This window comes from Staurois parvus, unplaced genomic scaffold (genome assembly GCF_062004578.1).
Source record: "Staurois parvus isolate SC_StPar_1 unplaced genomic scaffold, SC_StPar_1.0 ptg000350l, whole genome shotgun sequence".
Classification (NCBI taxonomy): domain Eukaryota; kingdom Metazoa; phylum Chordata; class Amphibia; order Anura; family Ranidae; genus Staurois; species Staurois parvus.
Genome location: NW_028318146.1, coordinates 5,836,179 through 5,851,924, shown reverse-complemented (window position 1 = coordinate 5,851,924; position 15,746 = coordinate 5,836,179).

Here is a 15,746-nt window from a genome sequence, read left to right as displayed (position 1 = left end):
ACCTGCATCTATTCTCTCAGAAAAAAAGCCCTGCATACACCTGATAGTCAGCAACATAACTACAGTTCACAGAGGCAAAAGCAAAATTTAGATAGGTCCAAAAATTAAGAAAAAGGTCCAATGTCTCCATATACCCACATCCTATGTTTCTTAAAAAAAACACACAAATCTTTTGTAGCCAAGGACTTTCAAGGACATAGAGAATCTTACTGGTATCACAAATGCATATAATAAAACGTTTGTATTTCATTGTACAGATGCTAAAAATACATATAAAAACACATCCATATACTCAGGGCTTTTTTTCTGAGAGAACAGGTGCAGGAACTACCCCTTTCCTAGTCACTCCTAGTCTCCGCTTCTACCCACCTCTGAGCATCATTTCTTGCTTTCAGCCCCTACCCACCTCCCAGTACCGTCCCTTTGAAAGAATACAGAACCAAATACTATTTTGTGGTGCTAAGTAATTTGTATGGAATTTGTTAGTGATGACAAGAAAAGCATTACAATAGATCCCTAGCAGCAACAATAGATCCACCCCCAGCAACAATGGACCACCTGCAACAAAACACTCTTCCCCAGCAACAACAGTTGGTCAATGGACCCTCAAGCAACTAGCAGCAGTAGATTTCTCCCTCAACAGTAGATCCTTCCCATCAACAATTGACCCCCAGCAAAATAAAACCTACCTCTTATAACAAGAGGTCCCCATCAGCAACAATAGATACCCCCACAGAAATAGATACCCCACAGAAACATATCCCCTCCAGCAACAATAGATTGCAGCCAGCATCTGTAGACCCTGCAGCAAACTCCAGTACCCATTGCCATCACATACAGCAGGTGCTGGAGGTGCCGGAACTGCATTCCCCCATGCCCCTGCTGAAATAAAGCGCTGCACAGGGGCGGATTGACCATTTGGAAACTTGGGCACTGCCCAAGGGCTTGGGGTCAGTAGGGGGCCCCATGAGATGCCCCTGGTACCTTTTTCATAGGCTGATTTGAGTTTTGGCAAGGAAACATGAGCCCCATGATCCCCCATTGCCCGGGGGCCCCATGAGTTGTCAGTCCACTCCTGGCCCTGCATATACTTCAACAAACAATACACATGAGTTGATGACAAAGAAGACGCTCCACATGTTGACTCAACGCATTTCAACCAGTCGTATGTCTTCCTCAGGGGTACATGTGGATGACACCCATGTGACTGAACAGAGGCTTTTAAAACAATGGCTACACATATCCACAAAAGCGTTGTCACTGTGGACTATCACTTCCATAGGAGCAAAGAGGAACCCGAGAAGGCCAAATAAAAACACAAGGGATGCCACAGAAGAAACCCGCAAGGCCAATTTCCATAGGTGCTACTCCAATTTGCCAAACAAGAGGGGACCAGTAAGTTTCCATGGGTCAATGTGTTCACATGCACAAGTACAAGACCCTCAAGTGTAATCAATCAATATATAGTGGCCCGGTCTCCATCCTCCACAGTCCAGCAGCAGAGGGACAGATTTTCTTAGGAACAGTTTTTTTTTCCCATGCACCCATATGCTTGCTTCTTTAATAGTCCATGGCCATTCTCCGTCATTCCATGTGCATACACCTGATCGTTGGGAGCATAACCACAGATCATGGGGCTCACAGTAAAATCTAGATGGGCCTTCCAGTGACCGCTCTCTGTGGCAGCTGTGACAATACTGTCATTGGTTGTTTCATAAAGTAGCCTTAGCCCTGGTTCACCCTGATGCAGAATTTGCAGTGTTTTCAGTGCGAATTCTGCATCAGAATCACACCCCGTTCACGGGAACGGCTGCGGGTGTGTATGTTAAGTTAACAACACGCTGAAAGCGGTCCACAAAATGAGGTGCGATGTGCAGAGTCGGATCACATAGGTGTGAATACCCATGCAATCCGATTCTAGTGCAGACCCAAAAATGGGTCCTGCACATTTTTGGTGTGGGTGCGGTGTGCATAGAGACATACTAAATCTATGGCTCTAATCGCACCGCACACAAATCGCAATGCGGTGTGGTTCCTGAGCAAATCACATGCGATATACCGCACCGCACATATGTGAACCCAGGCTAAATAAAGGATGGGTAGCAGGAGAGCTGTCAGCATAATCAGTATATTACTAGAGATCAATGTTGTGGACTGGTGTCAGGAAATGGGGAGCAGCAGTACAGGGCAGTGGTGTACCTAGGTGGGTGCACGGGGTGCAGGCCGCACTGGGTGACACCTATCGCACCACCATGGGGGGGGGGGGGGTGACACCAAACTGAAAAAATGTAATTTCGACAGAGCAGAAATTATATTTTGGCCGGACCCTCTCCACACGCTTTGCAAGGCAGTGGCGCCAAATTCTGGATTGATTAACCTCGATATCGGTCTGATTATGTCAATATTTCTGTGCTCAAAGCGGTAAATTTTTTTGCATGGAAATATGTTTTTTTTTTTTATTGTAGACCTGTAATTTTTAGGAATAACTCACTGAAATCTGTCCAAACAAGAGTCTAGTAAACATCCCGGGTATGATAAAACTTGAAACACGAAATCATAAATGATAATTTAATAAATAATCATAAAAAATAATATAATAATAAATTTAATTCAATAATATAATCAAACCAAAAACTCTGAAATGTGAAATATAGCGCCAAGTTCGCACATCACTGAGCAAAGTCGCAGAATCGTTTTCAGTGTCTGATGAGGAATTTCCCCCACGAATCATTATCACTCAATTCTGCAAGTGGTTCTGATTTACTATCACTGTTCTCTAGCCGGTCTAAAACCGCTTTTGACCTAAAGGGACACTTTTTGGACACCATGGACATTTCTCAGTTTCCAGGCAGAAAGAACAGTAAAGATGCAGGCAGGGCACAGGACAAAGCACTCGGGACAAAATGTATGTGAAATGGTTTGATACAGGAATGTTATACTATGTGATTTTAGTGTATTTAGTGAATGTCACTTTTTGTCATTTTCAAATTTCCCGCCGTTCTGTCCCCCGTACGTCCCGACATCGCAGGGAACGGAACCCAGATAACAGATGCCGGCATCCGCCGGAGGACATTACAGGGGACACTGCAGGAGGGATATCGTGGGAGCGCAGGACAAGGTAAGTGATCGAGGGATCGCGGAGCAGCGCCGCATGGTAAGCCCGAGTGTAGATCGGAGTGTGTTACCGCTTGTGGTACTGAAACTTTACCCCGAGCTACACTCGGGAATACCGCCAGGGGGGTTAAACAAAACGAACAATAAGCGGGATTAAGGAACAGGAAGGAACTGCACATGTGATCGAATCTAATGTCCAGACAACAAATCGCAAAGAACTTAAATGCCCAAGTCATGTGATTACGTCGTCGGAGCCAATCAGCTTCAGTGAAGAAGGTCCATGGAGCAGTCTGGAGGAGTGACCCCATAATTTTACCCCAGTGGGTGACACCAACCCTAGTGACGCCACTGGCGTGGGGAATTAACTTTACACCTTCATTTTCCATATAACAGCTCTGTCCTCAGAAGCTCTCCTCTCTATTTCATTATATCAGATATCAGGGCCTAAGTATAAATTCTATGTCCTCCTACCCCAGCCACCATCACAGCGAGCAAATGCTGTAAGAGGTGGCCCAGTAGTCAGTAAAAACAGAAAAATAAGGGCTGTAGTAGCAAAAATAGCCATCAGAATATTTTCTATTAAAAACATTAGTGCCATGTACCCAGTACCAGGACAGGTTCACCCAACATCTAGGGCAAGGATGCAGAACTGCACCCCCTCCTAACGCATGCCATAGAATGGGTGTACCACCTCGTGCCCATTCTTTACTTCCTTGCTCAGGGGCGGACTGACCATTTGGAAACTTGGGCACTGCCCGAGGGCCCAGGGTCAGTAGGGGGCCCCATGAGATGCCCCTGGTACCTTTTTCAAAGGCTTTTTTGAGTTTGGGCAAGGACACAGGGGCCCCATGATCTCCTATTGCCCGGGTGCCCCATGAGTTGTCAGTCTGCCCCTGCCCTTGCTCCAACTGCCCATGGTTGGCATGGTTCACTTGCTTTCTTGTGCCTATAAGGCAGTTTTTGCCTTCCTCTGGATCAACTGGATCATAGGATTATACTTAGGCCCTGAGATGCCTGATTCCGATAATGGGGAAGAGGTGCTTGTCCCCATCAACATGGGGACAAAGTGCTTTGAGGGGGAAAGCCTCCCCCTGCCCCAAAGCACCCCTCCCATGTTGGGAAAAAGAATGTTCATTTCACTACTAAAATACCGCATGACGTCATAAAACAACTCATGCGGTATTTTAGTAGGTTAATTAGCTACCGCGTAGTGAATTTTCCTGGTTTGAAGGTCACGGATGAACTTTTGTTAGGTTCAAATGTTCGACCGCGAACCGAAGAGGGGAATGTTCGTCCCATCACTACTAACAGTTACTGACACTTTTGAAAGCTTTGGCTGCAATTAGGTTTTTAAGTGTACGCAATCTTTAATAATTTATTTTTCTCATTTGCTCCCTTTAGGCCTTTTACTTATAAAATTTAAAGCACTTTGGTATATTTGTTTGATAATTGCAAAAAAATACATGCTGATTAATCCCCATAATTTGTCTAATATGTGTGTTTCCTATGAATGTCCGTTCCATCTAGAGGCCATAATGTGGTATTATCCTGAATGCTGTATTTCATGAAAGTACTGCATTATGCCCTCTAGATGGAGCTGACAATCATAGGAAATACACGTTAGAAAACTTATTTGCACAGTGATTTCCAATAGCTAAAGCGAAAAAAAATCTAATTTTTAAACTAACATTTTTGATACAAATTAGAATGTTGGATTTGAGGCAATGAGGTAGATTTACTAAAGGTAAATTGGCTGTGCACTTTGCAAGGATGATTGCCCCAGAGCTTAGTAAATGAGGAGAGGCTCTGCTGACTTCCATCATCCAATCACGTGCAAGCAAAAATGCTGTTTTTAAATTTTCCTTGCATGAATAGGTATTCTTTGCAAAGTGAAGGTTTGCTTCATTTACTAAGCTCTGGAGCGGAGACCCCATCTCATTTCCTGTTGTATCTTCTGGACACAGGGACGGACTGACCATTTGGAAACTCGGGCACTGCCCGAGGGCCCGGGGTCAGTAGTGGGCCCCATGAGATGCCCCTGGTACCTTTTTCATAGGCTTTTTTGAGTTTGGGCAAGGACACAGGGGCCCCATAATCCCCTAGTGCCTGGGGGCCCCATGAGTTGTCTGTCCGCCCCTGCTCTGGAGCAACTGCACTTGCAATGTGTGCACTCTATTTGCCTTTAGTAAATCATCCCCTATGTCTCCCAGGGGTTGACTGTCAACCTTTGGCCCAGGGGGCAAGTACAACTCAGAGGCCTATGTTGCAGTGTCTCAGCCCCCCTCCCTCCTTCTTTCCTGCCTCCTCCCGACCCCCATACCAGGCTGAAGCTCCACTTCAGGTACTCTCTGCTCCCTGGGCGGGTTAGGGTGGACAGCGCCTGGACCGAGCTGGGAGCTGCAGGGAGGGAGCTGGGGTGGCTCAGTCAGGGCTGGGCAGGGGAGGAGAGCCTCTGGTGGGCACATAGCCAGCCTCTGGTTGGCCATGGCGCATACCATCTGCTCTGTCTTCATTCTCATCCTGAACTCATTAGGACACCAGAAAGGACTTTTTACTCCTCTTCAGCCCTCCTCTTCTTCACATGTCTGCCACGGACAGGGCTGTTGTTAGAAACCACAGGGCCCTATACAGCCAACCTGACAGGGCCCCGGCCCTTCCCCCCCCAAAAAAAACACAGTTTACTATGCTCCAGTTATGGATGAACACAGTGAGTGACCAGTACTGAGCACCCATGTTCATTCAGGAAAGGAAGAGGCTGGTAAATGTGACATATTTACCGGACCCTTCTCCCACTCTCCATCCTGAAGGATCCTATTGTGTGCTTGCAGCTGGCGGTGGGAAGGAGAGGAGGGAAGCCGGCAGCAGGAGGAAATGTATGGTGCACAGGGAGAGTGATGGGGGAGGGGCAATTACTGGAACCGATCCCCTGTATGGCTCTCTCTACAACAGCTGAAAGCCAGCAGGAGGGAGAGCAGAAGAAGCCAGCTTTCAGCTGCTAGTTGAATGGGCCCTCCTGCTGGCCTGGGCACCATAAAGGAGGACTGGTGGTACCCCCTTATCCATGGCCCTGGCCGCAGAAGCAGTGCAGCCTTTTTATGGGGCATCAGAGCAGCCCAGGGGGCTGTTGCCCCCCAATCCAGTCCGCCCCTGCCCTATGTAACACTGTCTACATAATATATCAATAGATACCTATAGACAGCAATACATGGACTCCCATGACCAAAATTCATTGAGGGAGATTTACTAAAACTGAAACACTCAGAATCTGGTGCGGCTGTGCATGGCAGCCAAACAGCTTCTAACTCTCCTAGATTGTAAGCTTGAAAGAGCAGGCCCCTCGAACCCCCTCGTGTATTGTATTGTTACTGTCTTGTCTCATGTTCTGTCCCTCTCGCTATTGTACAGCACTGAGCATAACCTTTGGCTCTATATAAATACTGTATAATAATAATAATAACTTCAGCTTTTTCTGTTAAGCTTTGACAATAAAACCTGGAATCTGATTGGTTTCTATGCAGAGCCGCAACAGATTTTGCACCCTCCAGTTTTAGTAAATTCCCCCCCCATTCTGAAATTTTCCCATGGGGCGCAGAGGAGACTTCAAAAACTAAAGAAAACTTGCAATAACTACAGTTGCAAAGGGGATTATCGTGCTTTCATGCCATAGGATATCTAGTTTGTCATGTTTTAGGGCTCAGCTCTAATAATCAGTAAGGAATGTTGGGTCGGTTGGAATCCATATGCAATACAGCAAAACTGCTAAGCAACGTACTCCCTATACAATGTAAAGGAATAGTAACAATGGCTCATTGCCAACCTGTATACATATAACACAGGCCAGAAAAATGAAACCAGTGCACAGGGTTGTCTAGTATATCACCGTGTCTTCTGTTTCCATGCTGACAATTAGGCATAATATCTCAGCGTAGCAGTAAAAAAATGCTATAGTTTCAGATAACCATCTGCTGAACAATGGCATGTTTGTGAGCTCCAAGACGCTGCGTGAGTCTATTTCTCAGGCAACATAACCGTGAAAGCTGAACTCCGAGCAAACAGCTAAATACAGCCATGGAATACGCATAGGTCAATGGTCTCTTCTGCCAAACGATGTGCAACTCTGTCCAGGCAGTTCTGAGATTCACACACCTCTGCCAGACAGCACAGCTGGGTGGGTGACACTACTATCACTGGTACAGCTAAAGAATATAGCTGTCCGTTTATGAACCAGCAGTAATAAATCGCTGCTCAGTTCTCCTGTGAATGCCATTTATGAAGCAAATGTAGATCAGTTCTCCAAAGGAAGGGAAAACGGTCTCAAAACGCTGGGAAACAGCTGATTTTGCTATAATCTCGCGAGATTACAGTAAAAGATCAGTTTACGAAGGAGAGGTGAATTATCTCTGTTTAGTTTGCGGTCCCTCCGATTGTCCAGCTCTGGGCTGGAGAATCTGGAGGGAGAACACAGATCTCCAGTGAAGGGCTGAACCTGATCTCCTGAGTGTCAAACTGTGAATGACCAGAGAATAGCTGCGATCCTCTGAATCGCAGCTATTCTCTGTGTCATAAAAGAACACCATAGTGGTGTCAAATTGAGAGTTTTCATCCCCAAATCTTTGTGAAAATCCAGAGATTGTGGCAAAATGCATTGAAGTCAATAGGAAACAAGAAATTAAAATGGTCTTAAACCCAAAAGTAAATATTTATTATATTGCAGCTTACTAATTCGAAGATGTCTGCATTTGTTTTTTTTAGGCTTTCTTTTTTCTTTTGTTACCCAGTGATCCAGCCAGACTGTTATTTTTAAAAAAAACAAGCTCTCTTGCAGATGTATCAGTTATAGTGACGAGACAAACCATGTAACACTAGCAGGGGTGCTTACAACAGTTTTATTTATTGAACTCTCTCTATCTATCTATCTATCTATCTATCTATCTATCAATCTATCAATCTATCTATCATCAATCTATCTATCATCAATCTATCTATCATCAATCTATCTATCATCAATCTATCTATCATCAATCTATCTATCATCAATCTATCTATCATCTATCTATCTTCTATCTATCTTCTATCTATCTTCTATCTATCTATCTAAGTCGTATCCGACCCTTGGTGATTGCATGGACCGTCACTCGTAAGTTACTTTTTCCATGAATTTTCTTAGCAATTATTTTACAGGGTAGGTTGGCAGGTCTTTCCCCAACCCCTACCATGCAGGAGATCCCGCATGGCCAGGGATGATTTATTGTACTAGGAGATTTAAATACACTAACAAATTAAAGCCAAACCCCAGCTAATGCTTTATAATCAGTTACAGCAAACAGTTTTTTCCTTTTGTGATAAAGGTTTTACATGCAAATAAATGCTTGAGGTGATTGTAGCCGTATTAGTGCACTTGCAACAGAAACAATTAAGTACCAATACTTTTTTTATTTGCACTAACATACAATTTTCAGGACAAACTTTCAGGGTATGTTCTCTTCTTCTAGGTCCAAAAGAAGGGGACATACCCTGAAAACTTGTCCTGAAAATTGTAAGTTAGTTCAAATAAAAAAAGTATCGGTACTTACGGTAATTGTTTCTGTTGCAAGTGCACTAATACGGCTACAATCACCTCAAGCATGTATTTATATAAAACCTTTACCACAAAAGGAAAACATTGTTTCCTGTAACTGATTATAAATTATTAGCTGGGGTTTGGCCTTAATTTGTTAGTGTATTTAAATATCCTAGTACATCTAACACTCCCCCCCCCCACCAGATTGACAATGCTGCTGTCCAAAGGTGCCCCCTGTGCTCTTTCATCCAGAATGGGGGGACTCTAATACAGGAAGTTTGTTTCTGACCGGATCAATTAAAACAGAGAAAGAAAGAAAGCCTGACAAATAGAAAACAAATGCAGCCATCACATCTAAGCATTACATTTTTGGATTTTAATGCTGCTTTAGGCTCCATGCACACTAGCATTTTTTTAAGCTCCTAGAAACTGTTATTAGCAGTTTTTTTCTGCTCCTAGAATCTAAATAGTGTTCTCCTGTGTCCATTCACACTGCTTTAGCCTAGTAGCGTTTTTGAGCTTCAGCGTTTAGGAGCAGAAAAAAAAATGTTCTTGTAGAGTTTTTTGGAGAGCTTTTCCAGCAGAAAAAAAACCATTAAAGGCTCCTAAATGCTGCTAAATGCTATTAAACGCCACTAACAGTTTTTTTTATACATTTACTGTAAAAACACTAATAAAACACTAGCGCTCCTAAACATTACTAAAAAAATGCTATTACCAGCGTTTTTTTTATCTAAAAAAAAATTTTTTGAGCTTAAAAAAAACACTAGTGTGCATGGAGCCTGAAAGTGTTTATAAGGGTATCATGGGATTTAAGCAGCTCCTAAGCATTACAGAAAATTATTTGAACTCTGGACCTGTTTTTAGGTCAAAAATGGCCCACATTACCTTCAATATATAACCTTTTTTACTGAAAAAAAGATAGTCAAAAAAGTAAAAAGTACTATAGAAAGTTTTAAAGACACAGAATACAAATAGTGGTCAAATATACAAAAAATAAATAAAGATAGATAGATAGATAGATAGATAGAGAGAAGTGAAAGAAATCAACTATAATATCCTAAGTGCACAAAAAAATAAGTGGAATATGTTTTTTGTTTTCAGGCAAATGATGCCCAAGCACTTCAATGAGTAAAACTGAAAACAAAAATGCGCTGATGGGGAAATCCTGGATTTTATACTTAGGTTGTATATCTGTGCTATAAACTGGAGACACAGTTTGCCACAGGGGCATCCGAGGGTGATTTTAATATTTCCACCACCACCCTAAATGAGGAATCAAACCCCTGCATTAACAGAAGTGGTTATATCTTTTAAGAAAGCATTGGTACTTCTTCGTATTTTAGCTGAGGGGTTTTTGGTTACTTCTTACATACTCACATCACGTGACTGGCCATTACTCCCTATATCCCATTCTGTAAGATCTTCAGTCTCCAACTCTTGCATTGATGAGGGCTGGGACAAAACTGTTTATCTTAGACTGTACTATGAATCTACTCCTAGATTGTAAGCTCGAAAGAGCAGGGCCCTCGAACCCCTCGTGTATTGTATTGTTACTGTCTTGTCTCATGTTCTGTCCCCCTTGCTATTGTACAGCGCTGAGCAAACCCTTTGGCGCTATATAAATACTGTATAATAATAATAATATATGGAATTGAAACAGCAATAACCTCAAAAGTAAATATTTATAGTATTTCAGCTTACCAATTCTTAGATGTGACATCTGCATTAGTTTTATTTTTTAGGGTTTTTTCCTCCATTTTCACCTGGTGATCTAGCCAAGATCTAGTAAGTCTGTTGTTTTTCAAAAGAACAAACTCTTGTGCAGATGTAGCAGTTTGAGAGATGAGACAAACCATTTAGCACTGACATAGATGCTTAAAATGATCAGCTTATATGTATTTATGTAAAAACATTATCCCAAAAGGAAAATAAATTGTTTGCTGTAACTACTTAAAAAAGGTGTTAGCTGGAGTTTGGCTGTGTTATGTTAGTGTGTCTAAATCTGCTAGAACATCTAATACTAGCCTCCTCTCAGACTGACACTGCAACTATCCAATGGTGCCCCCTGTACTCCTTCAGCCAGAGTGGGGACACTCTAACACAGGAGGTGTGTTATTGGCCAGATCACCAGGTGAAAACAGAAAGCAAAAAGCATTCAAAAAGAAAACTTTTGAGAAAAATATTATGAGGACCAAATCTATTCCAAAGTTGACTTTTTTGAAGACCAATGGCAATTTAAAGCATTAGGTCACTTGGAATTCTAAGGTGCTTTTTGGTGTCCATCGTTTCAGGTCCAGGACCAGGGCCAGAGTACTATTGGGTCAGTTTGAAGTGAGTTCAGTAGCAAATGGAGAGCAAATAAAGACAAGAGTGAAGAAAAAAAGGAGAAGAAAAAAAGGAGAAGGAAAATGGGAAAAAAATAACATGGGGGGCAAAAACAGTCTCACCAATTTTTCATCATGGCATGCTTCAAGAATCACAACATTCTACAGTAGGTGCACTGGGGTGCCTTTGGGTCTTTTAGATCAGTAGTGATCCATGGAATATCTCATAGATTTCGGAGGATAAGGAAAGGTCTTTTTCCCCCACTAGGCTAATTGCACCACACATTATGGGTGTTTTTAGGTCTTTTTTTTAAATATAAAGGTTTTCTATTTATTTATTTTTTCTTTTGGTTGAACTGGATAGACTTGTATTTTTTTTTTTTCAACCTAACTATATAGCTTTGTTGTGGTCAACTTACTAGATAGAGGGGGCCACAAGAGAAACCCTTGACATCACCAAAGACCCACATATAATATTCAGTGAATAAAGTTACAGAACGGGGCCGGATCTAGCCTATCTGATCTGGGAGTACATTATAAACCATTAGGGGGTATAATGTCAACAGTGGGATGATTAAACAGAATTTGTGTCTTCTTATATCAATTGCCCCTCTCTGAGCCCTCATAGCATTGGAGGTTCTCATCAGAGTCCCTCCTACATCAAGTGTCCCCATCACAGAGCCCTCTTACATCAGATGTTCCAATCACAGTGCCCTATTACATCAGGTGTCCCCATCAGAGTGCCCCCTTACATCAGATGTACCAATCACAGTGCCCCTATTACATCAGGTGTCCCCATCAGAGTGCCCCCTTACATCAGATGTCCCAATCACAGTGCCCTATTACATCAGGTGTCCCCATCAGAGTGCCCCCTTACATCAGATGTACCAATCACAGTGCCCCTATTACATCAGGTGTCCCCATCAGAGTGCCCCCTTACTTCAGATGTCCCAATCACAGTGCCCTATTACATCAGGTGTCCCCACCAGAGTGCCCCCTTATATCAGATGTCCCAATCACAGTGCCCTATTACATCAGGTGTCCCCATCACAGTGCCCTCTTACATCAGATGTCCCAATCACAGTGCCCTATTACATCAGGTGTCCCCATCAGAGTGCCCCCTTACATCAGATGTCCCAATCACAGTGCCCTATTACATCAGGTGTCCCCATCAGAGTGCCCCCTTACATCAGATGTCCCCATCAGAGTGCCCCCTTACATGAGATGTCCCAATCACAGTGCCCTATTACATCATGTGTCTCCATCAGAGTGCCCCCTTAGATCAGATGTCCCAATCATAGTGCCCTATTACATCAGGCGTCATCATCAGAGTGCCCTCTTACATCAGATGTCCCAATCACAGTGCCCTATTACATCAGGTGTCCCCATCAGAGTGCCCCCTTACATCAGATGTCCCAATCACAGTGCCCTATTACATCAGGTGTCCCCATCAGAGTGCCCCCTTACATCAGATGTCCCAATCACAGTGCCCTATTACATCAGGTGTCCCCATCAAAGTCCTCCCTTATATCGAGGTTCTCATCAGAGTCTCTCTTTCATCAAGTGTCCCCATCACAGTGTCCCTTTATATCAGGTGTCTCCAGAGTGCCCCCTTACATCAGGTGCCCCAATCACAGTGCCCTATTACATCAGGTGTCCCCATTAAAGTACTCCTTTACATCAGGGTTCTCATCAGAGTTCTCCCTTACATCATGTATCCCAATCACAGTGCCATATTAAATCAGGTGTCCCCATCAGAGTGCCCCCTTACATCAGGAGTCCCAGTCACAGTGCCCTCCTACATCAGGTGTCCTCATCACAGTCCTTCCCTACATCAGGATTCTCATCAGAGTCCCTCTTTACATCAAGTATCTCCATCAGACTGCCCCCTTACGTTAGGTGTCCCTATCATAGTGCCTCTTTGTATCATCTGCCTGCATCAAAATAGCTCTGTACACCAGATATCTCATCCAAATGCTTCCATACATCAACTCCCATCAGATCCCCCCTTACATCTACTGTCCCCATTAAAGTGCCTCATGGATCATGGATCTAAAATCTGGGGGGGGGGTCACGGCCCACCCCAGCACTCTCCTAGATTCGGGCCTGTTGCAGAAAGTTGTTTGAGGCTGCAGACATGGAACGGGAGATGGTCAGAGACTACACACATGCTACAAGAGTTGGTTGGAGGCTATAGACATGTTTTAGGAATTGATGGAGATTGGGGACATGCTTCATAGACTGGAGGCACATTATATGAGACTGCTCATGATCACTGTTATTCCATCTCCTTTACAAATCTTCCACATCTGTACTCCTTACAGCATTCTCAAAACCTACTTTTTCCATATTTGATATTTGTTTCGCAAGATCCATGATAAAGAAATCAGAGGGAAATATTATAAAAAGAGAAAAAACATGGATAGCAAAGAAAAAAGAAGAAACCAAATCATCTGACTACTAGAAGTTAGGTGAAGGAACCTATTCTTTTATTGGCCCAAGGTAAGTAACTAGGTACGGAAACACACACCACTAATTTCTGGGGCCGTAAGGGCCACACAAGACGTGTTAAAGGGTTGTAGGTTGGGCACAAGGATTTTAGACCCTATATAAATACAGGTTAGAATTCCTTCAGGGAAATATTAACTTGAAACAGTAAAGCTAAGAGTAGTTATTATATTATTATTATACAGTATTTATAAAGCGCCAATAGTTCGCTCAGCGCTGTACATTACAAAGGGGGACAGAACATGTGACAGAACAATACCAATACAATGCAAAACATGAGGGGATCGAGGGCCCTGCTCTTTCGAGCTTACAATCTAGGAGGGAGGGGATAGTGGTACAGGAGGAGATAGCTGTGGGGGATGGAGTGGTAGGAAGAGTGGAGGAGGTCGGCAGGTTAGCAGGGGGTGGGGTAGGCTTCCCTGAAGAGATGGGTTTTCAGGGTGCGCCTAAAGGAGAGGAGAGTAGGTGATAATCTGATGGGTTGGGGCAGGGAGTTCCAGAGGATGGGCGACACCCTGAAGAAGTCCTGGAGGCGGGCATGGGAGGAGGAGACCAGGGAACTAGAGAGAAGGAGATCTTGTGAGGAGCGGAGTGTGCGTGTTGGGTGGTACTTGGATATTAGGTCAGTGATGTAGTACGGGGCAGTATGGTGGACAGCTTTGTACGTCAGTGTTAGGATTTTGAATTTGATCCGTTGTGCAATCGGAAGCCAGTGGAGGGATTGGCAGAGGGGGGTGGCGGAGATGGAGCGGTTGGAAAGGTGAAAGAGTCTGGCAACCGTATTCAGGATCGACTGAAGCGGGGATAGCCAGCGGTGAGGTAGGCCAGTGAGGAGGGAGTTGCAGTAGTCGAGTCGTGATATGATGAGGGAGTGGATGAGCTGTTTAGTGGTTTCTGGGGTTAGGAACATGCGGATTTTGGCGATGTTGCGGAGGTGGAGTCTGCACGAGTTTGTTAAAGATTGGACTTGGGGCTGGAAGGATAGGTTGGAGTCCAGAATGACACCAAGTACGGTGTAGTTGGTCACATTCAACGGGACTTGTTCAGATTTAGTATATTCCTCAATAAGTATTAAGAAGATACTGTTTGTACTTCTTTATGGCGGTGTTGCTTCAGAGATATTTACGATGTCAAATTATCATTTCTAGATCAGCCCAGGACACAAGTCCTTTCTTTAGGATTTGGAGTCCGGAGCTGGAGCTTAACCACTGGAGCCACTCGAGAGCTGGCAAAGACTGCCCAATCTGGTACCAGCAATGGACAATTGCTAAATTCCTTATCTGGTGCTCTAGAACCAGAAAAAAAGTAAAACCAAATTAAATAAACTAAATTAAAAATTTTAATGGCTCCTCCTTTTAAAGCCCTCTCCTACTTTATATTTGAACAAGACTTTTCTATTAAAGCACAAGGTCAGTCACACGGTCACAAGAAGATGCTGTCGCAGATGTAATCAGTCTCTCATATTTCATGTGAATAGCAAAGTGACTTCAATAAATACTACAAAACCTTAAAGAAACTTGCACTGCAAAACCAAATGTCAGTCTACCTAACTGAATTGTTTCCATGTTGTTTTATAAATCAGTCAAGATTAACTGCTCTCTCACAGTTTATTTTGAAGGCTTAGGGCTCCTTCACATCAGAAAATATGTTTTAGAGGGTCACTCCACCCAATAGTCATTATTTAGCCACAGATGGAGCCTGGTGGGTTGAGTCAGCCCCTGGAGTCTAATGAGGAAAACATGTATAAGAGACGCTAGATATGTTCTGTGCTGTAAGTGACCATCTTCCCTACCAGGCCAATTTTGACACTTCCCTCATATATGTAAAAATCAATGTTTTATTTGCTAGAAAATGTACTTAGAACCTCCAAACATTATATATTTTTGTAGCAGAGGCCCTAGAGAATAAAATAGCGGTATGCGGTGCAATGTTTTATGCAATGTTTTGATATTTTAGTTTTTTGGGAGTTTTACATGATTTATTATATTTTAATATATTTTTGTCACGATTATTATTTTTATATTTTTTTTAATATTTTTTTACTAGCGCAATCTATGTATTTTTGTACTTAATGTTTTATGTCACACAGTATTTGCACAGCGATTTTTCAAACGCAATTTAAAAAAAAAACAAACACTTTAATTAAAAACAAAAACACAGTTATTATTATTATACAGGACTTATATAGCGCCAACAGTTTGCTCAGCGCTTTACATTATGGGGTTGATTTACTGAAT